Source organism: Diadema antillarum, unplaced genomic scaffold, assembly GCF_040938485.1.
Source record: "Diadema antillarum isolate AM-2024a unplaced genomic scaffold, OU_Dant_1.0 seq00000830_RagTag, whole genome shotgun sequence".
NCBI classification, from domain to species: domain Eukaryota; kingdom Metazoa; phylum Echinodermata; class Echinoidea; order Diadematoida; family Diadematidae; genus Diadema; species Diadema antillarum.
In genome coordinates, this window is record NW_027271706.1 from 1,149,598 (window position 1) to 1,163,839 (window position 14,242).

A 14,242-nucleotide genomic window follows, 5' to 3' on the forward strand; every position below is an offset into this window, starting at 1 on the left:
ATAAAATTGTTTACGTTGTAGTTTTGTGAATGAAAGCACCTGGGGCTTGCAATTCGCATTGATGAATGAGTTCATGAGAATGAAGAAATATGTGGAAAGTTTTTCTCTCAAACTGCATTTCTTATCACATAGCAAGTGAAAATGTGTCGGTAACTGACGTTACGGAATGAGGACATGGGAAATTATGGTGTAGATTTAAATGGAAATATCTCTCATGTCCCTGACTTCTAGCCTTTATGTGTTTAATATGGCAATACACCTAGGTTCTTAGGAACAGGTGTGGAAAATAATGTGCACTGCAGATATTTCCTTTAAGCACCATGCCAATTTCAGTGAAGGCATGACGGTAACTGACGTTACATAACTGATGTTACGCTTACATTTGCCATAGGGTTTACACATGCAAAATCATGATTGGGAATAGTTTTGTTATATTTTATAATTCTGACCTTTCAGAATGATTTGTTTGATATGGCATCATACCTTGGTTCATCAATTATAAATACACAAATGAAATGAAACATTAGTCCATTTTCTTTGTGTTCTATGAAAACTTAAAGATAAACATGTCAGTAACTGACGTTACACATACTTTTGCTACGGGGTTTACAGAGAACTTATTTATCTAACAGGTTATTATACTGCTGCAGTATACCAGTAACAATCCCAGGCAATTACTTAGCAACAAATTAAAACAAAATCTAAAGACACAAATGGGGTGGGGCCCTTAGGGGGCACCCCCCCCCCCATGCCATAGCACAGTTGGGCAAAAATAATGTAAATGCACCAGAGGATATTTCTTGACATTTGTCCTAAGATTGAATGCTTATTCAACAGTTATGATTACACAGAGCCATTTAGATTCAGCAGTTCCAAGTATAAATATATTGACATAACTACGGGTTTTATTTTAATGAACAGGAAAGTTTCTATCTAGAGTGCCCCACCCATAATACCCTGCAGTACAACACAAAACACGGATATTTTTGTGTGTGAAAAAAATATCTTTCAGGTCATGGGAAAAAACACATATCAACTCATAAATATGCATTTAATATGTATGAAATCTACAGTGATATATTTCTTCTTTTTTTCTTTATTTTACTCCTCCTTCAAGGCATTGTTAGGGCCATGAATAAAAAAAAAAAATGATTTCCATCATCAATTGATTTAAATGAAAAGTGTTGCACTTTTAAAATTTCTCTGTGAAGAAGAGACATTATGCTTTTTTGGTCAAAAGAGCATTATTGGTTTATTCCTTGCTTGAAGTAATATAACTGTTTTTCTTTTCCTTTTCACTGATGTATCAAGGCTTGCAAATACATCCCAGATACCAAGAAATAGGACTTTGCAACAAAGAAATTTTAAGATCAATATAAACGAATCTTCCTGTTCATAATTATCATGTATTACAAAATGTCCCTGCATGAATGAAATAAAGTAATCAACAAATACGAACAATTTTTTTTAAACCCTAGAATCACCTCTCACTTTGAGCAACATCATTGTTAAACATTGAGCAACATCAGTGTTAAGTTTCAAACAGTAATGACAGTACATGCCTTATGTATGTACCATAATACAAGATGTGCCACATTAACTAAACCACACATTTAAGTGTACGCGAGGAAATATATCTGTTTGTGCATTTGCCTTGAGGTAGAAACTTCGCTAAGCTTCCAGAAAAGAAGAAAAATGCTAGCCAAAGCAATCATAAGTAAAGATTATAAAACTGTTGGTATACAGCTGTACACAAGCTTTTGTATAGAAAAGGTGGTTACCATGCAACCACGTCATTGATTAGGCCTACAAACTTTGGTAGCTTTATCATCCCATAGGACTGTGAATGTACTGTATAGTAATTTGAGTGCATATATTGCATGTGGTAAACCTAAACTTCCAGATGATTTAACCTTAAACTTGCGCTGAATTGAAAATCAAAACCTCAAGCCCCCCCCATAAAAAAATGATAATTATGATAAATAAATAAATAAATAAATAAATATTTAAAAAATAAAATAAAATGAAAACAAAAAATGTATCCATGGACATACCATGGTGATGACATCATTCCCTATCAAAAGGATTGCTGCTCTTTGTTGATAACCTTTGACTTCCCATAGGTATTGAAATGGCCATAAGTCAAAAAATTTGCCTCAGTTATAATTACTGTCATGGTAACTGACGTTACATACTCATGTATGACGTTTCGGTAACTGACGTTACACATTTTGAAGTGTTCATTTTGACTCTCCAGTATGGCAAGTATCCTTATTTCTGGTATTAAAAGAAAGGCATATGGGCATACATTAGAAATCCCAAGTTACATCATACAGCTCACTTTCTTCGATGAATAAGTTAAAAATTCCTTGTTTTTGGTAACTGATGTTACATCCATCATTGTCAAACTAATTAAAAGTTTTTATCAAATTCTTTAAAGCAACCAGCTTTTTTTTTTCTATCGTGTGGTAAAAGACTTCTCTGGTAACTGCATACATATAAAAGATTGTTGTTTAGAGTATTAGTAAAGTGGATATACAGAGAGTAAGTTATGTGATAATACATTCTTTTTACTATTGAGTTATAGGCATATTTTGGCAGCCATTTTGAAAATCAAAATGGCCGCTTTTATTGAAAAACATAATGATTCTTAAAACTTCAACTCAAGTATTGTCTGAAAATGTATGGTGTTTGACACAAATATCATTTTGATTTTTTGGCACCTGTGTCCTATATACCGTGGAATTGCCCATGTAGAAGCCACAGGAGTAGAGAAAAATGAAGTTCATCATAATAATAACAATGAATCTTGAAATAAGTATGATCATTTGAGACAAAGATTTTATTGTAATTTGCAATCTTTTTTTTTCTTTTTCAATCTACTGATCAGTATGAAAGATATGACATCTCAAGAATGAGTGACTGAAACAACAGAAATTAACATATGCACTCACCATTCAGGTGATAAAATAGAGCAATGTCTATACATCAGCAAAACATGTATAAAACAAGAGTAGATTACATCGTATTTAAAGTTGCATAGTAAGCTATGGGATAGGTAACAGCATGATACAGATCACTGCTGCATGGGACAAATCAGATGTAATCATTGCAAATACATTTCAAATAAAAAAGAAGCATTATATAAAACCCATCCATTATCAAAACTGAATACAACTTTAGCAATATTGCACCTCCACTTCATACAGCAGTATGACACCTTTAAGACAAATCGCTGGTGTTTTCACGAACTGGCACAGCTGGCCCTGGAGCCGCGAAAGTAATTGTCGAGATAATCGCGTTTGAAATTTTTGCCTTTGCCAAATCCATGATTGCGCCTATATTTCACGTCCAGTTACCTAAATATCACACTGCACGACAGATTAGGAGTTTGTTATGTGTTTCATGTTCTTGGTTCATCGTGAAAAACAAAAGTTTCGTTGAAATATCGGGCAAAGTCGGTCGTGCCGGTTCGTGAAAACACAAAAACACGTGAACAACGCTTCCAATATTTTCACGAACCATCACCGTCGGCCATGCCACTTTGATTCTTTGCGCATGGTGCGAATTTCATTTTTCACGAAGTGACACCATCGGCGCGCACGCGCTGCGCGTTATGTTATCTTCATCGTTTCTCAAAGCCGCGCGCGCATTAGCGATGCTCCTTTGTATACTAGTGATATGAATTGGGCATCAAGATTTTGTTTGATACTTTTTTTTTCTTTCCCCCTTCTAAATCTCTCATCCATTCGCAGAAAGGCATTATTATTGAGTTGTTCTTCATATATTACACATTGATCATTGCTCTCAGCTCATTGCATCGGTCTTTATGCACATTATTTCGGATCAAAATTTTCAAGATTCACTCTCTTATTCGGAGTATTACTGTATCTCGTGCTATAACCACGAAGCATGTTGTTTTCGAATATGAAATGTAATCAATTTGCTCTATTGCTTTGTGAATGTATCATTCTTATAATGAAATAATTCTGCACTGGTAATATCACTCTCTTTTCCACTCTTTCTTTCGCTTTCTTTCTCTCTCTCTCTCTCTCTCCCTCATGCACACACACACACACACACACAAACACACAATCTCTCTCTCTATTCATTTCCTACACGTGACACCTTGCAAAACTCTTTACATTACATAAAAACTAAATGAGCTTTATTTGGGTATCTTTTCTCATTCATAGATTTATCACTACGTGTGTACATGAGTTTTAATTATGGCTTTTCAATAAACTATACGTGGATCATACTACTCATATAGTATAGATTCCAACTTGAATGAAGTTAAGGTACAGTACATTACCATTCATTTATTTTTCAGATGTAACGAAGGTTTCTATTTGTTTTAACATAGCAAGCTCTGTATGTATCACCCACCTTGATGATATCTAAATTTATGGCATTTAGGGTACTACAATATTTTTTTTTTGTGTAGATTCTAAAATGTTAGTCAGATGTATGAGATGAGACTGACTTTTGCCTTGAAAGCTCAAAAATCTTACAAAATAATGATCAAAATGTTCCATCTCCCTCCATATCCCATCACCTAACTTCAACCTGGTCAAATGCTGTTTACCAAACATTAACTTTATAATGAACCTAGAATTTGATGATATGAATACTTAATGCTTAATTACAAAGACACTAGCTGATTTGGTATGGACATGGAGCTACTAACAGAGTAGCTCCATGGTATGGATAACCTTCTTCATATTACAGGCAATACAATCTTGTAGACAGTGACTGAACTAATTGATGTTTAAATTGATGTGACAGTGCATAAAGTGTATTATCAATCTTCTGCAAACAGTCTTGATCTTCCCTCATTTTGTAAAAGTTTGTAAGCACTCATATTATGCACAGTATAAGCCTGAAATCTGATTTATTACCATATCATTTTGCAAGATACATAAATCCTCATGTTTCCCTTTTTCTCTCACCGCTAGAAGTTATCATATACAAAGTTCCATATCTAAGCTCTGTAAGAAGTGAGCTATCAGATCTGCATTTACTCATTTTTGTTTCAAAAATAAAATCCACAACAATATACAATATAAAAAGACATAGATAATGATGTCTAGGCCATAATTTCTGATGTGGACTCAAACTGCAAGAATATGGCTGTGTACTGCATTACATCTATCATCCAAGAAAACATTTTCTGTCAAAGTTTATTAGTCATTCTTGAGTTGCAGAGAGCAAGCAGAGAAAATGTAAGCATCCAATTGCTTATATCCCTCTTGCAGTCTACTAATACCTTTCTAACTTGCACAACTTGACTTGACTTGGTCCTGACTTTACTTTACGTCTGCTGTGGGTGTCACAGGTGCTGGGGTAGGCATAATTCAAAAATACCTGGTACTGAAAATTGTTTATGGGCTTGGCTGGTGGCTGGGCTAAGGGAGACAAAATGAATAGTTTGATGGGAGAGCTGGTTCATAAACAAAGTAAAAGAAGAGACATCTATATGGTATTTAACATTGGTATGGTTTTGTTGTGAAAAGCACTGTTTAAAGTCAGAGAGGGGAAGCATAATACAGTGGAAATTGAGGATGACATCATTGTGACAAAGCTGTAGGGAGAGACCCATGGATTGATGGTTATCAAGAGTAATGTAAGTGAATAAGGTGCCAGTGAGAGATACAGTATGTAGGATTAATGTCCCTTAATGTCTCCTTGATTCTTTCACATACAATGTTTGGAAAATTTGAGACTTTACTATTATAAATGCACAGCAGTACATTCAGTTCATGGTTTCTTAATGTGACATGTTGATTTTGTCATTAATTACTTTGTGGATTGTCAGTCAAACAGATACAGAGATTACAAGCTATTCCAAACTCTGCTGCAAGAGTAGTGTCCAAATTCCAAAAACATGAACAAAATTTTTCACCGGTTTTAAGAAGCTTGCACTAGCTTCCAGTCAAAATTCATATACAGATCAAAATGTTGATATTAGCTAGCTCTTGAATCCACACTACAAGTATTTGAAAGAACTACTTTAAATAGGAAACACACCAGAGAGAAACCTTCATTCAGAAGGTAGTGACTTACTTGTTATTCTGAATAAAAAAGCAATGGCATACATTTGCTTGTAATGTCTCTACCATATGGAATAATCTTACCCAGAATTTAAAATGAATTACAAATGTTGACAAATCTAAGACTGCCTTGCGAACACCTGTCATTACAGATTAAACGTGAAACAAGGTATTATTGTTATTGCAATTGTATGTTTTTGTTCGATCATTTCTATCCTTGAGCACAAAAGGCATAATGCAGAATGTTCCATATGCTATATAAGCACTGTTGATTATTATAATTACTACTATTTTTATTGTTATGATTATGATTGTGGTTATGATGATGATGATGATTATTATTATTGTTAAAAATGATGTCCTATTTTAAGACACCACTACCCCCCCCCCCCCCATTTCTGCACACATACAAACCCAAACTCATTAAATAGAAAATCAAAAAGGACATCGAGATAATGTTCTGCCAGAACCTGCCTTTCCATTCATAAGGCACACACTCTTGTGAAAAGTTTGCTGCTGCTGTGTGGAGCAACTCTGTGATTGTGGTGAAATATTGCTAAGATCTCCTTCCATAATGATCCCATGGCTTGGATTTTAGTGCAGATGTTTAGCTCAGCCATCCTAGTCATTTGTAGCTGTTTCGGGTTTCTCTTGGCTTTCTCCAGTAGACACTTGTCATCTGCTTCTCTCCCTATGCAAAGAGGAACAATTGTTTTTCACAGACAATGTTACTTCTCCATTGCAGAGGGGAATGATGACATTTGATACAACAGTCATAACATACTTCTTACTTAATTTCCACATTTTTAAAACTACACCGATTTCCCTAAGAAAATAATTATATGATAATGTTCCTTTCATAACAACAATTTGGTAATGTTTTACTCAAAAGTGTGAATGCATTTTTTTAATCATAAGTTTAAATCAATGTGATAATGTGCATAACAAGACTGTAATAAGGATTACACCTAATTGTCCATTGACACTGGATTTTCTTAGTAATTTTCTAAGACAAAATAAAACCAAATACTACATGAAAAGGTTTTGCATGGATTGCTGTTCATATCTTGCTCACCTTTAGCATGGTACACAATGTAACCTTTCAGTGCAGTAAGAAGAGGATGCTAAGCCAGACGAAATGGAGAATGAACACATTGTTGATTAGAATCAGGAGCAGAACTAAAGTAAAGAATAAGGAAAGCAGAACATCACAAGTGAAAATTAGTGACATGGTCAATTCCATATAAGTAATGTCTCAGACTCTGACAACATTTAGACTTCTGAGTGTACAAAGAAAAAAACATATTGACATGAGTAAAACTATAAATGTATGTTGAGACAGTTCATTTCCATCGTCTCTGCCAAGAATTTGTCATACAGTATGTGCCATTGACTTTTGCAAAGTTGATGGTATCTCATATCAGTACAGAGTGTATAACTCTCCTTCCTCATCTCCCTTGCCCCCCCCCCCAAAAAAAAAAAGAATAAAAAAATAAAAACACAACAAATAATCAAAGTAACAATCACAAAACTACAGTTACAACAGTCCTAAAAGGTACATGACACTGAAGAAATGCATACTGGTATCATATCAAAATCAGACTGAGGGACAGCATTGCCTTTATACCAAAATGCAACATGACTACAGGTAATTAGATGTCAAAATGTTGGATTCCATGTTATGTCAGGGCTTCACATTCATAAAACTACAAATACAGTTGTAATTAAAGAAATAGTAAGACAATACAAGTATTTCAGTATGTGGCAAATCATATTAGTAATAGTATTATTACTAGTAGTGTGCCTGCACTGTCTATCACACACTGGTCTATCTAAATCCTCGACAGATAGCAATGTAACTTACGGTTCTTGTTCAAGCTTGAGATGACAGGAGAAATCTACAGGAATGCGGTATGGAGTACAATATTGTGAAGTAGCCCATCATCGAAGGACAGCACTCATTTCATTCCAGTCTGCAAAGTGTTGGGTTGTCCGCACAAATGCCTCAATATCTGTTTGTAAGGCAAGATGAATGCAAGATGTCAGTCAGATGAAACTCCATCAGTACCAGTACTTACAATTCTGTAAGATCATAAAATTGATGCACAGATCTGCAAAACATCACACTGCCCCCCCCCCAAATCCCTTTCAGGTCTATATTCTACAGCTTACCAGAATCTGAAGTTTATGAACATCACTCTAGTTTGATTTTACAATTTGCCCAGCTCCGAATCCCCAGCCTCCACCCCCCCCAGAAAAACCCTGTGTTTCAAGAACCGTATAGATTGTAGAAAATCAAAGCAAACAAAACAAAATATCGCAAACTAATGCAAAAGTACTTGCCACGTATTTACAATTACATTGAGGTTAGGCTCATAATATAGCATGATAGAACAATTTATGAATTCAGGGGCTGAGCATAAACGTTGCACATCATTTTTTTTTTTTTTTTTTTGCTTGTTGTCTATCCAAATCAAATTTGCTGGTACGGTATTCACGACAACATTATCAAACTTCATTGTTGTTGGTAACGTCTCAATTTAGACAGGGAGGACGTGGGAAGAGAACCTCCCTGATTTAGACTTGAGCAGAAGTAACTCTAATTTTTTTTTTTCCATTGAGAATTCAAAGGTAGTCAGTGATATAACGTCACTTTTACAGTAACCTGGACAGGTAACGCCAACGGTATTCAAGAACACTATTAACACTGTAACACAGTTAACTATCTAAATTAGATCTAGAAGTAGAACTGCTGTGTTGTAGATATAGACTCCCTAACAGTTAGAATCACCCAGATCTAAATTCCTGGAAGATTCAGACATAATCAGAGTAAGATAAGGGAGTTAAATTACCTGGGAAGAAGTAGGTCGCAGCATTACATATTTGAGCTCGTAATACAGGTAACAATAAAACTTCACAATATATCACCAGTTAGTGCGTTTAAGATTTGATGCAAATGTGAGACGTGTTCATTTGACTTTTAATAGTTCGAATCGCTTTCCCTGCCTATTCTTCTCTTACACCGAATAACAGATGTGGGACTAGATACTTAGATCACGAAGCTAGGACAGCGCAAAACGAAGTAAATTTGATCTGCAAGAGTACATATTTACGCTGTTTTGATATTCTAATTCCTCATTCATAAATCTACATTTAAGAATGTGAAAAATTCGAACAATTAAAGTGTCAATACAGAGCGAAATGTAACTTTACCGATTTCATCTGTCTAGTTTCCGTTGTTCTGGGCACAGCCATTTTAGACGCGCGCGTACGAGGACGTTTGGCAGATTAATGATTTATGATGACGTCCGGCGTATACGCACCATCGACCCGCGATCGTGCCACTTCGTGAAAATCGTAGACCGACCAGTCGAAGTTTTCATGAAGTGACACGGTTGTTGTTATTACGTAATTATTTGAGAATGAGGTTCAAAAATTTGTCAGGTTGTAGATTTCGGTATTTACTATCATAATATGCAAAAATCTTAAAATCGAAAATTTACCCAATTTTGGCCGGTCGTGCCACTTCGTGAAAACACCGACGAAATGTACCATGATATGAATGAACACGGAAAAGCTTGTTTGTAAGGACACAAGCTCCAAACAAACTAGAAATGTCCATTGCCGCGCCATGTGATTGTATCCCCCGGCACTACAGCAGCTTTTGCTTCATCTTCACATTTGAGCGAGGGACAAAGACCCCCTTCCCTTCTTCAAACATAAAGGTGAATATTGTGAAGACAAGGCACAGGCGGAGCAACAGTGATACATTAATGCTGGGCGCATGCTACGATCTCAAGTGATCTTGGTATAAAATGGGTTTCATAATTGAATTTCTTCAGTCAGATGTCAGTGTCAAACGAACATGGATATGCAGAATATGGTTTCACCCTTACATCTTAGCAGTCTAGAACACACCAGTTAGAACCTGATGTGAAATTGCACTATTAGTTAACATCCATTCAATTAAAAGGGTAAAATGTGTATGTAATACTAAAGAACCGGCTTACGAGCAAACTACAAATTCGTATCCTACAATGAGCCAATTTTAAGAGAATATATTTGAAAAGATTGCAACTTAATCTACTTGCATTGACTTGCAATGGTATACTGTATACGCTATATATTTCGCGGGGGTTTTATTTTCACGAATTTCGCGAGTCCGGAGCTATTCGCGAAATTAACACTACGCGAAATATTACCTTCCAAAATGAATCCCTTGCCTTGATGATACGAATATTTCAGTACTAGTATACCATGTCACGGCTTACCGAACAGACCATACTGGCTAAGCTTGTTTACGCACGTCCACGTCTACTTACGAATACTGTAGAGAGCCAATCCATTATCGGGAGGGGACCACTCGTCAGAAATCTAGCGCGATGGACTTAACCACTTAAAAAATGTTAAACTGTAACTTACTAGTTCGCAGAGTTTGGTAAATTTTTTTCATGCAGTGTATAACTAGTATCATTCTTATTTGCTAGTAAGTTGAAAATTCACACGTTCTTTGCCACTTCATACTGTATTTTCTCTGGTCCCCCGATCGCGAATTTAACCACTCGCGAAAATGTGTGACAGCGGCAATTCGCGAAAATTTATGTACGCTACAGCGTATACAGTATGACAAACAAACAATTCAATAAGCAGAGTAGATTCGTCCTGAGTGTACGTGGAAAAAGGAATTTTATATGCTTTTCTCCATATCCACCTTCCTTGTCTGGTGCATCATTTTCTTTGGTTTATGGTTGGTTCCTGTTACATAATACTGTAAAAGTGGTAATTTTCATGGGCGATGGCGGCCATTATCGATGCGCTTGAGTGATACGCTTTACGCGTTGCGACCCCGTCAGAGCTACGAATATGGCGCTTTTAATGCGCTTGTGAGGTGATTATTATACGCTCTAAAACCACGGCGCTCTTGCTACGGAAGTTTTGGACATGTTCAAAACTTGCTTGATGGCGACCATGGCGATGGTGGTGACCCTACATGCTTCTAAACCACTCAAGATACGATGGAGAAGATTTAAAGTGATCAAGCCACGATCCGCCATGCTTTGTCAATTTTTGATGATCGTAGCGGAATCGCCATCTAGTGAGATGGGGTTATAATCACTATAAGCATTGATCACAGAAAAGACAAGATTACAATGATTACAATATGCAGATGAGAAAAGATGTACCCCGATTCAACTGCCGATCCACAGTCAGTCAACTTATTAGCATGCAGAACCAAAGATATATACTGTAGACAATGGAAAGGCTCTTCAACTCACGGTTATTCCGCAGCAATTCATTATTAATCAAAGACATGCTGATCTTTCCAAGGCTTTATCTTGATGTCCTTGCTTTTAAAGTCCATCTTCTTCCTATTGTAGATGATTTCATATTCTTCAAAATTCTGCCATGTCCTCTTCTTCCTCCTCTGTTAGCATCACGTGCAGTCTCTCTTTATATGCCTTGTGGGTAGCTGCTTCGATGCTTTCTTCTCTTTTTTGTCTTCATCTCTCTTCTTCTTAAAAAATTTGCGCATCTTTTTCTTCATATTCTGCTTTGACAGGTGCAGGGGCAACGTCCTCCTCCTCCTCAACAGTTTTGCCTCTCGATCTCTTTGATCTTCTTCTGGCAGTCATTTTGGCTGCAAATTTTCCAGCGTATCGGCTGCATTTCTTTCAGGGTGAAAGAAATTTTGAACAGGTTCAAAATTTCTTCCCAATATGAAAAAATACCTGCTCCAACCCCGTCCTCCAAACGCTGCTGCTACGATGCTTTCGATCCCCGTACGCTTTTGCCGCTCTCTCCCGATCTGCTAGATCGGGAGAAACACAAATAAACTGCCTGTATTCTTTGAACAGAAGCCTACTTTTCCTTTTATTGGATTTCCCCAAGATTTTGATAAGTTGTAGCTGATACATTGGGCATTTGTGATAACTATTTCAAAATATGATTGAATGTCTGAATGTCTTAAAAGTCGGTTGAAATTGATAGTTAGACTTTGATTCATGGAGATTTTGTGCAATCCATATATAAATCGTGTATAATAGGCAGAATCTGTTGCCTATTGTCCGCATGATACTATAGGTTGGAATAATCTTTTTTCTTTTCTTTTTGTTGTTGTTGAATGGAATCAGTTTTTACTATTGCGGAGAGTATGTTCACAAAATTGGCACTTTATCTGACTTGATATGACATCATACAGGCCTATCGAAGTTGAAACTTAGTGCATGTGTCAATGGCGATATACAGTGCAAATGTGCAAAAAAAAAAAGTTCATTCTAAATGTGTTGTATAGCTCATTAGGATGGATGATGAGCCCCACATTTTGTAACATATATGTGACCCTGCATCACAAAAGCTGTACGCACCAAAAAGTCAGAGCCAGACATGGATTTTACTTAAGGGCAGATTCTGAAAGAGCAGACTTTAAGCTTTAAAATGATGTATAACTCACTTCAAATGAACTCTCCTAAACTATCTAAATATTGGAAAGAACGCACACACTCTGCAAATGTTTGTACTGAGAAGAGGCTCTTAATTAGTATAGGATCTATTCAAGCGCCATGTCTTACCAAGCCATACTCTGTGCAATGTATGGGTAAAACTAGAAATGTCCGCTATGGCGACTGATGCCTCCGCCATAATGCATGATTCTCCCAATAGGTGTATAGTACAATGTCTTTCACAATGTGTGATGACAGTTTCACATAACTGGCAAAATATTGAAATGACAGGTTTTGTCAGAAATATCTTGAATGTTCACTTTCCTTGAACTGGGTTTGCTATAATTGTCTAAGAGTGCAGGTACACATATTTGGGGAATTGAGGATTTTTACTTGACTTTTGACCGACCCTTTCATAAGTTTCTGCATTGAGTAATTCTCAAGGTATGAAGAAAGAGTGTAATTACAGTACAAAAACAGATTTTTTTTTTCTGCATTTAAACCCGGCCTTTGACCCTTAACCTTTGACCTTTGACATTCTGGCTGGAAATTTCCCAGAGAATCTCCATTAGGTAATACATGTAATATTAATTAAAACTAATAATGCAAGAATTGCATATATAATAGTATAAGAGGGAAATAGTAAAATTTTGAGGAGTTGACCTTGACCTTTGACCCCTGACTATTGACCCATGACCCCTAAGTTCCCTAGATACTCCCTGCCAGTCAGTACATGCGTATGTACCAAGTTCCATGAAAATACATTGAACCATTTGCGAGAAGTGAAATTGTAACATTTTTCACCTAACCTTTGACCTTTTGACCTTTGACCTTATGACATGAAACTCTCTCTGGAGAATCTTTACGCAGTAGTACATGTCTACACTAAGTTTCAAGAAAATACCTTCGGGCATTGCATAGATATGGGGAATAGCATCATTTTAAGCATTTGACCTTGACCTTTTGACCTTCGACCTCTTGCCAATGTCACTAACATCTACTCAACTAATTGCCCCATCATACATCATCCTTGGACCAAGTTTGGTGAAAACTGCTTCATCCAGTTTTGAGTTATCACGTAAACAGATAAATTTTAGGATTTGACCTTGATCTTTGACCTTTGACCTCGGTCCGATTTCACCAAAAAACTAATCAAGTAATTGTCCCATCATACATCATCCTCGGACAAAGTTTGGTGAAATTTGCTCAATCCAGTCTTGAGTAATCGCATAAACAAATACAATTTCATGATATGATTTGACCTTGACCTTTGACCTTTGGCCTTTGGCCGATTTCACCCAAAATCTCATCAAGTAATTGCCCCATCATACTCTATACTTGGACCAAGTTTGGTAAGATTCCAGTCAATATTACTCAAGTTATCGTGTAAACGAATGCAGACGGACGTACGGACGTATGGACGGACGGACAACCCGAAAACATAATGCCTCCGGCACCACTTCGTGGCGGAGGCATAAAAAAAAGGATGTAAAACTCCACAGCAACCACAATAAAGGGATTATCAAATTACCTGAAATTGAGCAAACTCTATTTAAACGTATTTTAGCCATGACTGCTACCAACTTTCAAAGCAGTAGCATCATCTTTTCAAAAGTATAAGAGTTGAAAGTGCAGAGTGTGTAAAGAATTTTATTAGAAATGAAAAAGGGACTCTAATGACATACCTAATCACAACATTCTACAAAAAAGTAGTCTACAAAAACTGCTAAAAACATGATTTCCCATTCA

The 14,242-nt window shown here is 36.4% G+C and overlaps 1 protein-coding gene and 1 long non-coding RNA gene across 2 annotated transcripts in view; both read right to left on the reverse strand.

Annotated features, from left to right (window-relative positions):
• The window catches only part of LOC139740060 (nuclear distribution protein nudE-like 1-A), a 295,093-nt gene that overhangs the window by 134,850 nt on the left and 146,001 nt on the right, over window positions 1-14,242 (reverse strand). The gene's annotated exons all lie outside the window — the stretch shown is intronic.
• On the reverse strand, window positions 6,461-8,237 carry LOC139740069 (uncharacterized). Its single transcript, XR_011711541.1, has 3 exons — window positions 7,918-8,237; window positions 7,129-7,232; window positions 6,461-6,744 (listed from the first exon to the last, which is right to left on the reverse strand). It is a non-coding gene; the product is annotated as an uncharacterized lncRNA (long non-coding RNA).